Consider the following 19063-nt stretch of genomic DNA (forward strand, 5'->3'; position numbering starts at 1 on the left):
AGTGAATTTTACTCCGTGTTCAAGGTTTGAATTTATGCATTAAACTTGATACTGATTTTTTGGAAATGCAGGAAGTTATAGAGGAACGAGTTGTTTGCTTGGTCTCACTCCAGTCCCATGATTAGTAATTAAATATGGCAGTGGAAGGCATTCCTGCTCCAGGGGGTGGACAGTGGAAGAAGGGGTCATTCTCTTTCAGTCCTGCTTGGCATCGAGGATAATGCCAGAACAATTTTATTTTGCCAGGAGTGTTTTCCCATTCCCTGCCTGTGTGCAGGTGGGTGGGAAGTTGCCCATGGCATGGGGCTGGTGTGCCCAGGCATGGGGCTGGTGTACCCAAGCACGGGGCACGTCCTGCCCGGAGCTGTGGGAGACAGTGATGGTGCACGTGTGGACATGGGGAGGAGGAGACCCTAGAGGAGTACGTGGTGCCTTTTGATATGTGAGTGCAGCTGCCTTAAAAAATACCACTGAAATAGTGTGGTGTGATGAATTGACTCGGAGGAAATTCCTGGAGACGGGAGAAGTAGCACATGAAATATGGGAATGGGTTTACATTCCAGGATGATGAGGTCTCTTCTGAAAAAACCTGGGGCAGATGAAAGCTCTTTTGCTGCAGGTGAGGCATCCTGGGAAGAGTAACTTTACCGTGATTACTTCTTGAGAGAGAAATATTTAGGATTTTTTAATCCATCAGAGCACTTTTGTCAGCTGTTAGAGACACTGGGGTAACTTTATTCAGAGATATCTTGAAGATATCAGTGTTGAATATATTGGAAGAAAGCAAGTCTCATTATGTCACCTCTGATGTTGGCGATAAATATCAGCCCACTCAAGGTGCTTAAGAATTTTCTGCAGAAGTTTTAAACTTTTCATTAATTTTTAAAAATTTTTTTTTCCAATTAAAAAATAATTACCTGACATTTAAAATTAATTTGACCAAGGTTGCATAAACACATTTCAATAAAATCCTTAGACATTACCAAAATACATTTAGTTTCCTTTGAAAATTATTCCAGTTGTGCTTTCCAGTCTCTTAACAACTCCATTAAAGGACTTTCCTGATCAGGTCAGAAGAAACACACTGGGAAAAAAAACCCCACTGTGAATGTGGAGTGGAAATGTGAAAGATGAAGGTACACAACATCAGTTTGAGATGCTGAGATCAAGTGTCTGTGTTTTGTGTTTGGACAGGTATTTTAAATAAGTCATTTCACGTGTACAGCCAAACTTTGCAACATCCCCTCGGTGGTGAAAAGCTCAAGTCTGCTTCAGTAGGGAAGCTCTGTTTTAGAGGTCTTTTCCTCCAAAACTCATTTTTTCTCTTTGGATGTACTGACTTGCAGGGCATGATTTACAACATTATCTTTGCAAGCGTTTTTAGGAGGGAAAAGTTCAGATATTTGGGGCTGCAGACAGAGTGGTGCTAATCTGAATTTTTCACTTGCAGCTCCCAGGTATTCTTACCCGTAGAGGAAATGGCCATGGGAAGTTTGGGCAAACACAGTTGTTTCTTATATAGGTTATTTCATGGGTTTGATTTTTAATTTCTTATAGTGCCGTGGGCTGTGATACAGGCATTCTTAAAAATAAAATAATAATGATAATTGCAAGTGTTGGGGAATATATTTTGGAGGAGAGGACTGCAGAAATGCCTTTAAGGAGTAAAAAAAGAGTTATTTAACTCTGTGCTAGGATTTTGCTCCTGTGGTCTTTTAGTGAGGTGTATGTGGTTTTGAATATGCCTTTGAGGGCTCATGCACAGTAAGAGAGTATGGTCAAATCACTTAGGGGTTGATATGGCTTTTTCTGTGGATTATCTGGATGTGGCTGCAATAACAGTGTTGTTTTCCTCTGGCCAATCAGTGCTGTGTGCTGCCACGAAATTCCTGCACACTTAAACTTTATTGCAAATTTAAATTACTTACATTATTTTGTTGGACAGTAATTCCCTGAAGCATTATAAACCAAATCATTAATTGCTGTTTCTAACGTGCACGATCCATTGGAAAACATTAAACAACACTCACGGTTCCCTTTATTGTTATTGCTCTTCCAGTCCCTGAGGCAGCAGATCAGATGGAAACTCCTGGGCAATCTCAGACTGACGTTCAGTGCTCCTGACAGAGATGGCTCTGGGCTGCAGATGTTCACGGGACCATATGGCATCTGCATGTTGTCTTCAAGAATTATTACGAAATAGACTGTTTTGGAGGGGAAAGATAACCTGATCATAAATATTAATCACTGCAGCTGTAGTTTGAATGACTGTAAAAGTGTCATAATGGAATTCCAGACTTCTCCTGTTTTCATTCACTGGTGTCTATTTTCCATACTATTTCACAAGTAAAAATCTATCTTTCAGAGGACTCTGGTAACCCTACAGATTGTCTGGACACAAGCTGAGTTTTTTCTTGACAAGACCGTCTGAACTAAGCTGCATTGTACATGCAAAATGTAATTCTTGTCAGGAGATCTAAACAAGTGGCTTTCCCAGCAAAATCCTGTTGTCTTGTTTTTCCTCCAAAACACTAATAATCCCCAACTGTAGAGCTGAAAACTCTGCTTTTCTGCCTGAGCTCCAGTAACACCAGGGCGTTGGTGGAAACCCTAGTGCCAACTCACGTTTAGGCCTGGCTGGAATGTCTTGTTGAATTTGACTCTTTATGACCTTCTCTATTTTTTCTGCAAATAGGTGCATTTCCAGTACCTTGAGAACATTTGTTTGAACAAAGCTGGCTATCACTGGGTCTGGTAGAGTGGCTGTGTACTGCTTGCTTAGGTGTTGCTTTCTTCCTATGGCCCCTTGATGTCACCACGAGCACCTCCTGAGGGATTACTGCCGTGGGGTCACAGTTTTGTACTTCGTGCAAAGCTCCAGTGGAGCTTGGTTGTCCACAAATTTATTCCATAGATTCATAGTTACAGTACTCCAGCTGGGACTTCATGAAGGTGGAGCAGAGGAGAATCACTTCCCATGACCTGCTGTCCATGCTGCTTTTGATCAGCCCAGGACACATTTGGCTTTGCTTGTAGTGAGCTTCTGGGCTCTTTTGTGCTGATTTTAAACTAAGGCTTTTGGCTTAAGAACAGCTAAAAAGACTGGGGGGAGCGTTTAAATCCTTCAGTGCAGTTGATCAAATTCTCTAAATACTCTTGTCTTGATTTTCCTTTTAATTTGTGGCATGAAACAACTGTGTGCCTGCTTGTAGAGAACTGTCTGCATATTCTGCAGTGCCTCTCAGATAAACATCAGGTGCCCTGTTGGAATGATGCTCCTAATGGCAGAGCACTTGATTGCTGTCTCATCCTGAGGCTGGTAACAGCAAGGCCTTGTGCCTTCTCAGTTACGTTTTGGTAGAAGATTCCCTTAAGCACGTTTGACCTTTTCTTTTGAAATTTTTTTCTTTTTAAGGGTGAGTCTATGGGAATATTTTGGGTACTCTGGGCACGCTTGCTGTGAGGGGATTAGGAGAGATTTTAACGCTGTGTCTGTGAAGGATCTCCCGTACACTCGTAACCCATAACACTCAGTGTCAATAAGTTGTACAGGAAATTCTTCAGAAAATTATTTGACGTAAATGGCAGTGACCTCAGATTAAACTGCATGAATTAAGAACAGGAGCAGGGCTGAACCTGGAGAGGCTCTGTGAGTGCCTGTCCCACAGCAGTGTAGGTGTGGGAACCCATGCACTGGGCTGCACGTTTTGCAAGTGCTGCTTTAAATCACTGGTTTTCTGAAAGTGAAGCTAAAGGACTGCATATGTAAGAATGTGGAGCTTTTTGATCAGTGCTGTTAAGAAAATCTGAAGGTATTTTAAATTACTTCAAAAGCTTTACCATGGAATAAGCAAGGTAGCAGAGCAGAATTCTCCTCTGGGAGGAGCCCAGGGGTATCCTGGGTTCCCTGTTGCAGTGCCATTAATTTTATATTGCAGATAGAAATGTGGTGACACCGATGTAGTGGGGTGGAGAGTCTGGCCTGTGGAACACCCCTGTTGTAATGGAGATGGCTTCCCCTGAATTTTTGATATACCAGATTGCCCTGATTTTTTTCAGTCTAAAGCTATTGCCATTTTGCCTGTTTGGTTATTGGACTTCTACCTGTTCACATGAGCCACAATTACCACACAGGGATGACAGACCGAGGACTTTAAGCTTGATGAAACTGTATTTTAGGTTTACCAAAGCACAAATATATTTAACACAACCCTTCCTAGGAAGATGTAGTTCAGTTTAATGGGCTTCATCTAGAGCTGGCTCAGCCCCTGGTGCAATGTGAGCCCCTCACTGCAGTGCTACTGCTTTGCAATTTGCCTTCTTGTTATTTGGGTTCTTTCCCCTTGGCCTCATCCTCTCTTTGTAAATGCTAATAACTCAGTAATTACTGTAGCCCTGCCCAGGGCCAAGTACTGATCTCTGTTTTTACTGTTGATTAACAGAGAAAGGTAAAGTGTGTGTGTATGAATATGTTGAATATTTTATTCTTCCATTTCTGCATTGCCTTAGATTAAAATTTTTGGTGTGTGGAGAGCCATGATAGTTCAGGTGTTAGATTGTCTGCTATAGTGGGGTTATACTGAGACACCATCAGAATGCTGAATACATGCAGCCTTCATCACAGATGGACCCTGGATTCCTATTTGGGCACCCAAATATTTGTGATGGAAAAAAGTTAGCAATTTCTTGGAGTTTTCGAATTTGCCTTTTGGAATAATTAAACTTAAAAACCTGTACAAATCCCCTCTCTTACCCTGAAATATATGCTTACTTTTAATAGTAGGAGTGAATTTGGAAAATATATAGAGTTTTCTGATAATGCAAGATTTTAAAGCATGACTTAAAATTGTGATGTGGAATATTGAAATGATGAATATCTGAAGGATACACAGATTCCAAACTGCTTCTCTATTCCTCCTTCTCTATAACTCCACTGCTTAAATTGCAAAAGGCTTCCTCTGTGATAAGCAGAACTATTAGGGGGTAAAGTTTGAGGAGGATCCTCCTTGTTCAAGTCAGATGTTCTGTGAATAAAAACTTGCCCTAAGGAATTCTCACTTCTTTGGGGAATTTTCTGGCAGTCTTCAAGCTGGCTTAGTGGAGAGGAATTTATTGGAAACTTTCAGATGGCTACAAGTGCAGGTTTCTGGGATGAAAACCCTGCAATCCTTGCCCTGGTGGCAGTTCCAGGGAGCACTGGTGATATCAGCTCATCTCTTAAACCCTGATGGTTGAGCAGAGTGAGACAAACACAGAGCTCTGATCCAGAACTGAGTTGCTTGCTGGAATTGCCAGTTTCCAATTACTGTTCCCACGAGAATATGCTGGAATAAATTAAACTGGAACTTCTGGAATAAATTAAATTTATGCATAAACAGTTGTGTTTGGAGTTGGATGAGGGGAAAGAATAGGGCTTAAAAGTTCAATAATCTTTTTCCTCTAATCCTGCAGGCTTGCTCCTCTGTTAAGGGTTCCTTGGAGGCCGCTGGAAAGTGGTGTCATTGTGCAACTGTGGAGTATGAGAGGGTGAGATGGGATGTGTTCATTAACACGTGAGTTTGTGTTCATTACCAATGTTCATTGTCATGGGGAGTGCAGACTCTGCAGAAGCACCTTCAGGCAGTTTTTGAAAGGGAGAGCCAGCAGCTGGTAGTGTAGCAAAGTTGGGTAATAGACTCCAAGGTTCCTTCTGCCTGTTCCAAGCATTTACTGTAGATTCATATCATTTAGCAGCTCTTCCCTGACACTCTGGAATTTCCCTCTCAGATATTTTCATTTTAGTGCAATATCTTCAGGAACTTGGTGTTTTCAGTCTGGTCAGCTTTTCGGTACAAATCAGGATGCAATTTTGTAACTTAGGTAATTGGATTTTTTTTAGTAACTAACTCAAATGTACATATAGAAGCAATTGCAACAGGAGAGCAAAGGCAGGGATCCCAGAGCAAGCCACGCAGTGAATTTTGGTTCAGTAAAGGATTTCCCAGATTGGTTCAGGAATCTTTAGTACCATCCCACACTCCTATTTAATGAGATTGGACTACATTTGAAACAAAAACTGAGTTTACATTCAAATCATTATAAACTTTGGGGAAAGGAAAGGAAGGAAGTATTGATATTATGTAATATTTTGTTATCTCTTTCATTTTGACATTTCCTGGAGCCGAGTGAGCTAAAGCACAAGGGATGTAAATGAATCCATCACATCTGCAAATGAAACTCAGTGCAGAGTAACTCAATGTAAGAGCACAGGCCATCTCCCTGTGTACCTTAAAGTACCTCTAAGGACAACTTGGTGGTCATCTCTCATTATGAAGGTGATAAATAGGAATGAAAATGGCAATTCAGTTGGGGAGGCCCAGTGTAACTGCTGGATTCATTTCAACTCCCAAGTTATCCAGCCCTCCCAGCAGAGTGAGACTGAACAGGCACTCAAACACTTGAAGGGAAGAGCAGGCTTAGGAGCAAAGCTGAGTGTGTTGAAATGGTAAGATCAAGGAGCTGTTGTGAGAAGAATGATGCGGTAGCAGACAGCACCCAGCACCTCCCATGTGGATGGAACTGCACTGAAAAAGGCTGGATGTGAGCCAGTATTATTACTGGAGAGCTGAGAGACATAACAAGAAAAATGTCATCTCCTTTTAGTCTGTAGCTGGTCATAGTAATTGGCCTAATAATGTCATCCTGCAGTTATTTATATGCAGCAGTGTATCCTGGGATCGATCCCCTTTGTTTGTGTGCTGTAGAGACAAAGACAAGAGAGAACCCATGTGCATCTTGATACATACCATATGACTCTGGTTCTCAGCCTCCAAATTCTTCTCATTTTCCTCATCTTTTATAGGAGCAAGAAATAAGAACAGATGTATTTCTTCCCATAGTTTTAAATTTTGAGGTTTCAGCCTCCTGATGTTCCGTCCGCTCGTTACCATGAACTGTGGGAGCAGTGCATTTCCTTGACACTCCTTCATGTATTCTGAAAAGAGGGAGACGTTAAGAAAACTTAATAATTGGAAAATTTATAGCACAAAGAAGATATACCTCCCCTCCAAATCCCAAGCCTGGGTGTTTGGATACCCCTGTACCTGACTGGGGGCATGGCTGACTGCTGTGCTCACTGTTAATAGAAGACATCACTCTCAAATAAGCACGTGGGAAAGAGGATACAAAGACTGACTGCACCTGGCTTCAGGAAGATGTGCTTCATATGAGGCTTTCCAAGGCCCATTCCAAGTGTTTATGGCATCACATATTCTGAAAGAGCATCCTAAATACCTGGTGGCCTTCTCTAGCTGTTACTTTGTGAGAAGCAGTTGGCAATAGCATGTGGAAGTCCCAGTATCAGAGGAAATGCAGTTAAAATGAGGTGTTGGGTGCAGGAACTGACTTTGTATGAGAATTGTGGGCTTTCTGCTTGCAGCTCCTTTCAGGCTTTTGCTTACCTTTGTCACCATATCTGGTGGGGAAGGACTGGCTGAAATGAAAGGCAGAGGAGCAGGAGCCTCTCATACCAGAAATACAGTGTTTAGCCACTCAAACTGCCTTTTGGTGCAGGTTCTGCTGACCAAGGGTGCTCTACCAGTGTGGAATAAATCACTGCTTTCAAACAGTCTGGTCAAAGAGCCTAATCTCAATTCCATCAAACTCCATCCATCCACTTTGGATCAGATTCTTTCAGACAAGGCAGAACTTGAGTAGGTAATTATTTACTGTTTTACCAAATAATTGATATTACAAGGTCATAGGGAAAAGCTGGTGCTTCAGCTGAGTTGGGCTTGTGAATTCAGATTTTCCAACTCCGATTTTATCACAGAATTGTTCTCCTTGAGCCACTGCCTGTGGCTTCGTGTCACAACAGAAGAACACATCTGCAGGCGTTCTGGCACCTTCGTTTGTAGGTTGGACAAACACAGAGGTGATTCTCTGCAACATGCTGGATGCTCCCGTTCTGCACACATTTTGAGTGATCAGGGGGGATATAACTGATCAGTGACAGCTTTTACCCTTCCAAAAATATCTCCAGCTTAGTCATTTTATTATAAATGCTAATAATTGTAATTATCATCTGCACTTGGAAAATGTCTCTAATTCATCACATGGAAGCGTCAGCAATTTATATAGGTGGGGATCTACTGAGCCCCTTATGAGTGTTTAAAAATGTACCTAAAAATAAAACTACTTTATGACCTACTTGATAACATAGCTCTACCAATAAGTAGACAAAGTTGGACTGCTGTTATTTTTAAACTGTATTTTTAGTGAAGTAAAAGGACAGTTTTTAGTATTTTTTGCAGAAAAAGTAGCTTGACATTGAATACCTGTGTACATTAGGTATGATAAGAGATTTTGTTTAATCATTTTAGTATGTACAATGTATAAATTGTTCAAGAAACATATCTAATAATACAGTATATATGTCTATAATTTATATATTCTTATGTAGTACAAATAACACAATTTGTTTTAATATGTAAAAATTAAGGTGAAGTATTTTTCCAAAAGTGAAATAATCTGTAGGTAGAGTAAAGGAGGTGGAGTTTTCTGGGCGGCTGCAACTCTGGAGGACAGACAGAGCTGTGGCTGGAGCAGAGAGGATCTTGCCCAGGTGCTTGGGCTGGTTGTCAGGTTTGGCTGCTCCTTTCTGCCTTGTGTGAGAAGAGCTGCTGCAGGATGTGCACAGCTGCAGTGCTTTCACTGCAGTCAGGATCTGATCCAGAGCCCAGGGAAATCACTGCAGTGATGGAAAAGCTCCTCTGGGACATGAACTGCCCCGGGAGTGGATTTCAGTGGTCACCCTTCCCTCTGGCTGTTTTCCCAGTGATGTGAAAGGGAGTTTTGTCTGACTCAGGACTGCTGAGCCCCGGGGGATTTCTCTCCATTCCAGCCCAAGAACATTTCGTGTGCCTGTTGGAATCACTCTGTATTGGCAGCCTGATGTACATTTTACATTCTTCCAAAACACTAATCCTGAGTGAGGAAGGGCTGAAGGAATATAATGTCTGGGAGAGTGTTGCCAACACCACTGATATTTAATGGCTCTGCCCTTGGAATTTCTTTTTAGCTAACTTTTTCCTATCACTATCATAGTGAAAATGTTAAATGTAAGAACACAGAGCTGCTTCATGGATTAAAAGGCAGATCTCCCAAAACATACACAAATAGATTTGTCTTGACAATTTGTCTGCAGACCACCTAGTATGGATAATTTTGAGGAGACAGTTGTTTTACTGAGGACACTGTGAGTTTGCACATTTGTCTGAGACTTGTCCATAATCTGTAGCATTTGCTGCAAATTCGTTTGTATTTTTTAAGTGTTTTAAGACAGTGCTTCTTTGTAACATCTGTTAGTATACCACCCATGGATTAATAAGCTTTGTAGAGCTGTAGGGACATAGAAGATCTCTAGAATATGTTTTCACTTGCCAAACTCCAGATTATGGAAATCATTGTCAAAGTGGTGAGTTATGTGAGTTCATTAAGAGTTGAATTTCCAGTGGAAGTCAAAGGGAATTCAGGCTTGTAGCAATCTGAAGCTCATTTTTTGTAAATTCCCCATCAGTACATAAAAGTTTCAGAAGCTCATAACTACTGTACACCTGGCTCATTGCTAAAATCTTTTCATGGTAAATGAGATCTGTAAAATTCCCAGTTCAGTAAAGTATTTAAGTACATACTGAAGTCAATCCTGTTAAATCCAGCAATTAAACCAATGCCAGTGAGTTTTGAGCACATACATAAAGCTAAAATATGCGCTTGGTTTCTTTGTGATGTGTTTCATTCTTTCAAAGTTTTAGTGTGACTCAAGAACAGAGCTGTGGTTTAGATTATTTTGTTTGGTCTTTTCGATATGCTGTTCTAGAGCCTCGGGAAAACTGTCCACCCTCTCAGAAGAGGTTCTGTTAAGCTCTGATGCTGAAAGAAAGTGCTCCAAAAGTGAGAAGATCACATCTATGCCTTGTTTGGCATAAATGCTGGAACCGGAAGACCACAAAACTGGATCTGAGATGAAACAATAGGGCTTTAATGGTGCTCATGAGTACCCATAAGCAGGCTTTTTGAAGTTACTGAAACACTGAACTGGTAGGCAGTAAAAGAGGTACCACAATAATTGTATGTCAGGAGGTCCATCTGTTTGCCAATAACTAACTTACATTTAGTGACTTGCAAATTCAGCCAGAAATGCAATCCTGACCATCCCAGTGCTACTCTGGAGTCCTCCTCTGAACATGGTCAGCTTGGATCAAAGGAACCCTTTCAGCTCTCAGATGGTGGTGCTGCCCTTCAAGTCCGTGTTTAAGTTTGTGTTAAAATAAGAACACAACTGCAAGCTATTGAAATGCTGCTTTCTCCTGAATTATTTGCTAGGCCTGATTTTTAAAAGTGTGTGTTTCACTTTATCAGTGTCCCCTTGGGTAAGTGCTGCTTCCAGCCTTCTTGCCCTGTATGTTCTGGGGGCTGTGTTATGTCCCTGAGCCATTTTTGTTCCATGACAGCAAAGCTGCTACTTCACCCACCTTGTCTGCTCATAGAGATTTTGCCTGATTCTGTGGGAGCTGGCATGAAAACCTTGATTTTGAATGTTTCAGTGTGTTACAAAGTACAGTGAATGATAGAAATCTCACCTAAAGAGGGGGGAGTGAAGGATGAACCTATAAAGCCAGGCTCTTCATCTTCCACTCTGCTTTTATCACAGCTGTAATGTGGGCAGTTTCAGTTAAAAGCTCCTGTCAGACAACAGTTACTGTAGGTTACAGCAGCATAAGGAACAGTCTTGGTCAAAGGCAAATCAGGAATTCCTCTAAAAATGATCATTTGCTCAAAGTTCCCTTCCACTTAAAATGGCCAGATTTTGGTCTAATGATCAATAAAGAGAATTAATTCACAAGTGGTGCAACTATTAACTGATGCTGTTGAAAAGACCAAAAAGCTTTTCTGGAGGATTTCTGGAACTTAGTTTCGTTGCCCACATTTCAAAATCAAACATCTTTAAAGAGGCAAGCTCTCCCTTTACCCTCCAGAACCCCACCTTGGCTGAACTGACATTTTGTATTAAGTGTAGTTGCTTCATAATCTGCAATCTCTCAGTCCCACTGGAGTGATTCACTTGCACAGAGCACACTGGGGTAAAACAGAGCTTTGTGTGCAGTGTGAGCTCATCAAATAAATGTTATTGCACAAAATGGGAGCCCTATGAAGCGTTTGTCAGGCGTGTCCTGCTGCCTTCAGAGTGAAGGGAATGTAGTTTGCAGTTTGAGTATTAAAATTTCTCCATAGCACTCCAGAGCTATTAAACCAGTCCTCTTGAGGAAGTTCTGTGCCCCTTTGCCTGGCAGGAGCATTTCAGTGTTCCCCTATCTCTCTTGTCTGACCATTCTGTCCAGCAAAACATTGCCCAAAATCTGCCTATACAGAACAACCACATTTCAAAATCCCAGTATGGAAAGAAGTCTCCCTTTCAGTCCACCCCTCAATCTTCCCTAACAAGGGGCCCATCCCCATTTTCCAGCTTTCCCGTTCTCAGATCTTCACTCCTCATTTTCTGAACACGTGCTTTGCTCGTGTATCTCCAGGATTCCCCAGCATCTCCACAGCACAGCTGCCAATTGCTGAGCCCCAGGTCCCCTCTCATCTCCTGCTGTCTTGCAGATGCTTCTGGTGGTGGGATTTTATCGCTGTTCCTTTAAGCACTTACATTGTTTTAATATGACCACTTGAGCACTCAAAGAAGTATAACTTATTCTGTGTGTTGCAATTAGCTGCTTGCTTTATTTTCCCTGTTTTCTAAAGAAGAATAAAGAAAACACGAAACAATTCAAGGTCGTGGAAGATTTACCTCTGGTTTCTGTAGCACTCTGAAAATATTTATTTAGGTATCTTAGGCTAGGGATTGCAGAGGAGCTAAAAGGTTGGGCCTCTGCTGGAGCATGCACTGCAATGCAATAGGAGCTGAGTGCTGAAGTCCCTGAGAGGCTCTGGAATTCTGAGCAGTGTGAAACTGTGTTAAATAGTTGTCTTTGATGTAACTGGAGTGATATGAAGGATTGGCTTTAGCTCTGAGCAGACAGCAACTGAACTTGGTGAGAGATTTAAGTACTGTTGATAATATATTGTCTGTGTTAAGGCACTCCTTAAAAACGGACATACTGAGATTTTGGCCTGGTAGTCAGATGCTGGCCACGAGTTTTCGGAAATGATTTCTGAATGTCACGTTCAGCAAGTTCCTTTTGCAATGCTGGGGCTCAAATTACCTGTTGTAATCAAATTGCCTGAACAATTGAAAGTGCTTTAAAATAACTTAAAATGTATAAATATAATTTTCTGACATTTGGGCTTAAATAAGAGCTCCCTTGCATGACAAGTTTCATTCCAGAGTGAATTTTTACTGCCGAGTTATAAACCCCTGGAGTAGCAGTTTCTAATAAAAATTCTGCCAGACTTGTAATGATAACAGCACAAGGAGTGCTGCTGTAATAAAGAGAAAAAGGGAGTCATCAGACTCGCAGCTTAAATTATTTTTTTTTATATAGTAGGCCTTTGAGAGAGGATCCAATGCTGATGATATTCATGGAGTACTGCTAAGAGTTATAAAATTGTTGACAAATATATAGTCCTTTTACAGAATACCAAAAAAAAGGGAATATTTTTCATTTGGCAATTCAAGAGTTGCTGGTGACAAAGGAGCCAGTGAACATTAAGTCTTGAAATTATTTATTATGAACACCACATCTCACAAAAAAAAGCGCATGAGCAATATTAGAAAGCATCTGAGTGGAAAAAATGATTATTTTGTTATTCAGTGCCTGCGTTGCAGGACATTTTTCATGTTAGTTATCTGTGGCACTACACACTGTTGGGAGAAACTGTTTTTTCTCTGTTGAAAAGTTGTTTACAGGGCACAGTCCTAACTCGAGGAAGCTGAGTTGGAATGGTGTTCAGTAGGATTAGGCAGATGTGTTGAAGCTGTTTTGATCCCACTCAGAGTTTCTGGGTTTAGTACTGCCCAGTACCTCCCAAGGCCTGGAAGGCAGCACGGGAGAGGTGGATGCCAGTTCCAGGAAGGCAGTGAGGTGATGGTGAACCTTGGTCACACTGCCCTCCCACCACGTGTGAGCTGCAGCAAAACTGCCTCCTTGGTCTGCCTGGCTTGTGCTCTGTCACTGTGGATCTGCTGGCCACGGGTTAAGGCAAGAAGAGAGTTTTGGATCTGGCAATTCTGAGAGTGTTGGCATGCAAAGTCTTCCAGGAGGAGCAGCTCTGGCCCCTGCACAGCCTGTGGTTCACCTCTGCATGCCAGGGAGGCAGAGTGTGTCCTAGGGGAAGGGCTGGTGGGAATTTGTTCTCTCCCAGCTGCCTGCCCAGTGTCTCCAAGCATTTTAGCACTTCCCTTCGTGGGGGTTGGGGGTGGGTGACAGGGGCTGCTTGGTGTCCATAGAGCTGTGGGTGCCTCCCCCTCTTCTGCAGGGCCAGAGTGTCTGCCAGGGGCAGTCAGGGGAGATGTGAGGAAGAGGGGAGAAATGCCGTGGTCACAGATGTTCAAAGGCAGGCAGTTGGTGGGGTGTGGGTGTGAGGAGGTCCCAGGGGTGTCTCAGGTGACACACAGGAGCATCAGAAGGCACTGCCTGAAGCAGCAGTTACACCCTGGGGGGAAGCTGCTGGCTGTGAGGCTCTTTTAGTACCCTTGGAAGTTATCTACAGCACTCAGATTTCACTGTGACACGTTTCTCAAAGCCCATCACAAACAGAACATAAGCTTCCTTGGATCTGGTTGTTTGGGAAACTGATAGAAAGCAGCACAGTGGTTTAACTGTTGAAATGACATCCTAAAGACAGGCTTGGGAAACAAACCTCCTGCTGTTTCTGGAGAAGATGTAGCTGTTCAGTGATGCTGTGAATTTGCCCAACTTTGTCTGAAACTAGGGCATAACATCTTCTTGGGTGCTTATTTTTGAATGCTTCAAAAAAACAACCTGACATAACACCTGTACATTTCAGTTTGGGTTCTCTTTTTTTGATTTTCCACTTGTTGTGGGTACCTCAACCACAGAAATTGTATAACCAAACCTGTTCTTTCTGTCTGCCCAGGCAGGTGTGTGTCTGAGCTGCATAGAATCTGGTCAAGGATTTAAAATGAAAATTTGTTGTCTTCTGTGAGTAATTCTACTCTTAAAAGACTATTGACACTATTGACTGTTTTTTCTTGGGTATTTTCTGTTTGCAGGAGCACTGTGTAATGTATTCAGGCAGGTAATGACCTATTGTACTGCTGCAGCTTCTAATAAATTCCCAGAATCCAACACTTACTTGGTTTGGAGGTCCTGCTCCTTATGATAATGCCCTGTCTGTCTTCAGGTTCTGTGTGTCTGCAGGGTAGCAGAAGTGAAAAACATTGAGCCAAGTGCTTGGTGCTTGTGGGGGTTGGCTGGATGTTGGTTTCTAGCCAGGTCAGTAGCTGAAAGGCATTAATGTTCAGAATCGATGGTTTCCTGCAATGAAAATAAAGAGCAGGTTTGTTAATGGGCAAAATCAACCTTATTTTAATTACAACATCTCTGGCTGCCAGTGTGGTTTAAATATAATTATTTTTAGTTAAAATATTCTCCCTGGGTATGCCAGGTCCATTCCCTTCTCTGTCCTATTCCATTTCCTGACTTAGATCCAGTATATCACAGAACTTTGGGAGTGTTGTTTATGAAATGAGTGAGCTGTGAGGCAGAGACCACAGCGAGGGGGAAATGTAAGGGCAGGGCTGAGCCAAGGTTTTGGCTGAGGGGGGCACACCTGATCTGGGCCTAAAACACAGAGGAGCAGTGCATCCAAGTATACAGGAACAGAGACTAATGGTGTTTAAACCTTTTTGTACATTATAGACATCTGAATTTAAGGTCTGCTGTTGAACTCAATTTATGTATATATTTATTTGCTGTATTAACTCTGGGTAATTTCCTAGGAAAGGGAAAAAATAGGGCTTTGAAAACCAAGGCTAAATCTTTGACAAAGGCGTCCTTGGAACTATTTTCTAATACTGGAAAAGGGGGACACTTTACAGAGTATCTTCAAGCTGTTACAAATTTCCATGAAGTATAGTTGGGTGGGGGTTTATGTTGGAATTTTTCTTGTAGCACATGCTCATTTGGCAGTTTGCAACTCTGCTAATAACTCTCCCAATGTATCTGGTATTAATACTCTGTCTATAAAAGTGATATAATAATCTTGTTACGTCTTGGTCTTCTCTAAGGATTGCCCAAATACATTTCTGTTGAAATGCCCCTAAACTTTATTTCCTCTCTGGCACGGTTCTCAAAACATCCACATGTGGCAGCATGGTGGGGACACTGAGATGGAACATCCATTTCTGGGCTGCCAGGAAGCTCATTCCATCCATCATCCCCCTGTAACAAACATACAAAACCAGTGTAAAAACAACTGATGAGGGATGTTTGCTTGAAGAATGAAAAGGATAAATATAGAGAAAAAGACACCTGGTGAGAAGTAGCCTTGGAATATCTGGCCTCACACCTGAAGATGGGGCTGGATGTCCTATCCCCCCTCAGCATGTGCCCCAGGAGCATGTGGGGCACTCTGGGCAGTATCATGTGCTTGTACAAAGCTTTGAGACAGCTCAGCCTGAGTCTTCAGCCTTGAAGCTTGGAAGTGCTCATCCTCCCATGCAGAAGGAGGAAGATTTAAGGGGCAGCCAGCATCCCATCTAGGCTGCCTGCACGAGTGCTGGTGCCTGACACCCTGGAGTAGGCAGTCTGGGATAATGTGTGTTAGCAGACTGCTCCTCCTGAATGACATATTTGCAACCCACTGGAAATCCTCATGCAGGAATGTTTCTCCTTCTAAAGTTCGTTAGTGGTAGAACTATTTGTAGAAACTTGCACTTAATCAGCTCATAGCAAGTTCCAGAGGAAAGTTACTCCATCTTATGCCTGGCTTGCACCCAAATAAATGCCAAGAAAACCTGCTTCCTTCTGCAGTGGAAGGAGCACACACAGTCAATTCCTAGTGCAGTAAGACGATGCAATTTAACACAAACACTTAACCATAGCTCCAGTCCTGAAATCTTCCACTTCTCTAACAGCAATTAAAGAGGTGATGAAAAGGAGGGAAAACCCATCAGTTTTTCATGAGAAGGTCACATCAAATGCATATGTGCACTCTGCCCAGCAAATTCTCGTCTCTGAAAGCGCTGCTGCATGTGGAGCTCTCCTCTCCTCTTGCAAGACTTAGATCTAGCAGACCAGCAAAATTCATTCCAGGCCACCCTCAGAGGTAATGATATGCATAGTATTTCAATTTGAGAACACACAAATGACCTCCAAAAAGTGAGAAACCAACTAATTAAAACCAAAAGTTGGATTCTCACCTTGTGTTTGCAACTGAGACTGCAAATGAGGAAGAGTATTTCAGGGTCAGACTCTGGTCAGTCCTACAGACCTTGACTGTATGTGAGCAGCAGCTGTGAAACAGGGAAGGGAATTGCCCTTTGGTGGTTTAGAGAGGTAATGTGGAAAATGAGGGGTAACTGATAGGCCAATTTCTGTTGGTTTTTTTCTCTCCAGATGCTAATCCTGCAGCTCTTTACTCACGTGAGCACTAGAAGGAGATGGTATGTTGTGAATCAAACATAAAATAGCTGTTTCTTTAGGCCTGCCATGACTTACCTGAGCATGACCTTGAACCAGTCAGCCAAGTTCAGCTCCCTGAGTTGGTTCTCACTTCCCTAATTGTCAGTAAAGGATAGGAAGGAATTATGTCCATTTTCCTGGCTGCTGCAGTGCAGACTGCCTGATGTCCAACGTGCACTTTAGATCCCTCCAGTTCTAGCAGGATCTGTGTACCCAAGGAGTATTTCCAGCAGTTTCCAAGTATTTAACAGTATTTGTTTTTCTAGGAGATGAGATTTAAGGGAAGGGGACAACTCCAGCTCTGGATTTTTCTGCCACTCTGACTTTCCATAGGCAGATTAAGCCAAGGTTTAAGTCAATTTATCTGGCTTTCAGCTGGCAGGGAGGTTATAACCCCCACTCAGTGAATTTAACATTTATTACACTGAATTTCGTCTGTCATTGTTTTAGCCCAGTCGAGTCTGATCCACGTTATTCCGCAGTTGTTCACAGTGATGCCTTATTTACCATCTGGAGCAACTTAGTATCAACAAACTGTGTTTTTCACATACTTTTTTGAAACTTTTGTGAACTTTTATGAAAGTTTTGAAGAACCCAGATATCAGTATGTGTCCTTTTGGGGAACTTCTGGTGATTTCCTGGCTGCAAGGAATGGCCAGTTCCTACTCAGTTTTCTGTCTTTTGACCAATTATGTATCCATCTGAGACCTCTGATTCTATTCTGATTATATGGCTGCTTAATTTCCTCAAAAGCTGCTGCTGGGGGACCTCGCTGAGTGCAGTAGAAAGTTGATTTCCTTTCTCTTCTTCACTTGTCCAGGGAATTTCAGTTGGGCTGTGAAGCTTGACTTCCATCTGTGAAGCATTTTCCCCAAATGTTACATTTGTTCTTTGTGTTTGCCTTGGAGAGTCTTTAGGCTTATTAGTCCACATTTTCCCTGTTTTTTCCAGGTATCATATTGTCACTTACAGCACCAGGGTGATTTTGATCAAGAGGCTACGTATCATAACTGAGAGCCAGAGACATTTAATTCTTAAATTTTTCAGAACTCCTGCCTTAAATCCTCTTCTCCAATGATTCGTTGGGTTTGCCTTAATCTGCCTCTATAACATCTTTTATTCACAATTCAGTCTTGGAAAGATCCTGAGATACCCTAAAACGTGGTTCTGGCCTTCAACATGTGCTGTTTGCAGCTGTTCTGTGTGATGTCCATCACAGACGGAGGAGCCACAGCGACCTTGGGCAATACTTGCAGGTTTAATATGGGATGTTTCTGCACTTCCCTGGGGGCTGGGTGTGATGGAATGGAGCTGACAATCATCCCAGTGAGCTGCTCCTTTTTGACCTACATTTGGTCCAAGTCCTGTACAAATGCTGCATTATAGAAAGGAGACACGTGCCTGTCTCTCTGCAGGTGTGAGAGGGGCAAGTGTAGAACCTCTCCTCATGAGAACAGATGCTCAGAATATACAGCTCAGCCTTTCATAACCTCCTATTAGTGTTAACCTGTGGCAGCCAAGATCATGTTTTAGTAAAACTTGGCTGTAATTTCAGTTGACTCAAAAAAACCCCCAAAATTAAATAACTTCATGGAGTAGGTAGAGACTTAATTTACAGCTCTGGTGCTTTCATAACGGGATATTCCGTTGGGGGGAAAAAAAGGTATTAAGTCTCGTTGAATCTTTCATGTGTGAATAGTGTTTAAATAATTGATAAAGCCTGTCCTTTATTGTTGACTTACTATTTCTTTCCCCGTTTTTGTACCTTACACTGAAGGAAGCGACATTAATCAGAAGTTAAAAGTTTAAGTTATCTCTTCCTAAAGGCTCAAGGGAAATGAAAACAGATTGATCATTTCTTAGCAGGAGAAGAAGAATTCCCTGAACACTGTGACATGACAAATTACTGGATCTGTGCCATATGGGGAAGGAGAACATTCCTGGATAGGGATCACCAGTGCACAAAAGAGAGGGATGGCATATTCCTGCAGATGGGGAGGCACAATTATATCATGTCCATAGAAATTTGCACAGGAGAAACTGGATACTGGAGGGTCTGTTATCAGTACCAAAAGAAGAAGCAAAAATGATTTGGGGTTGCCTGTAGTCTAATGAAGGGGGGAGGGGGGGGGGGAAGTATAAAATCAACACATGGAGTAGATGTGTTGAATTTAACCCAGTAAAACACACATCTTTTAGAGGGTTGTTGGTAGGCATTTGTCTCTGAACGTGGAGCTTCTTATTTACTCCCTAACATGGGGCAAGTAACTCCACCTACTGAGATGAGGGTTTCCCTCACTCCCCAGCTCTCTGCTGTACTAGGATGACACCAGGGAGATGGGTGGTTAGAGGATGCAGAGAGATGACCAAAATTTGTGCCATCAAAACTCCTGAATGAGAGATTAGGGTTTTGACTATGGTGTCCTGTGTTAGGA

General features: G+C 42.2%; 1 long non-coding RNA gene across 2 annotated transcripts in view; it reads left to right on the forward strand.

Annotated features, from left to right (window-relative positions):
* The window catches only part of LOC113955899, an 89683-nt gene extending 73525 nt beyond the window's left edge, over nt 1-16158 (forward strand). Inside the window, exons 5-6 of one of the 2 annotated variants that reach the window (XR_003530690.1) lie at nt 5452-5552; nt 16082-16158. This is a non-coding gene — a long non-coding RNA (uncharacterized LOC113955899). Of the gene's footprint in view, nt 1-2059; nt 2291-5451; nt 5553-16081 lie in introns of those variants that run through there. The other variant, XR_003530689.1, reaches the window with a different exon arrangement.
* Nucleotides 16159-19063: the final 2905 nt, after the last annotated feature.

Source organism: Corapipo altera, unplaced genomic scaffold (assembly GCF_003945725.1).
Source record: "Corapipo altera isolate COAL_440 unplaced genomic scaffold, ASM394572v1 175, whole genome shotgun sequence".
NCBI classification, from domain to species: domain Eukaryota; kingdom Metazoa; phylum Chordata; class Aves; order Passeriformes; family Pipridae; genus Corapipo; species Corapipo altera.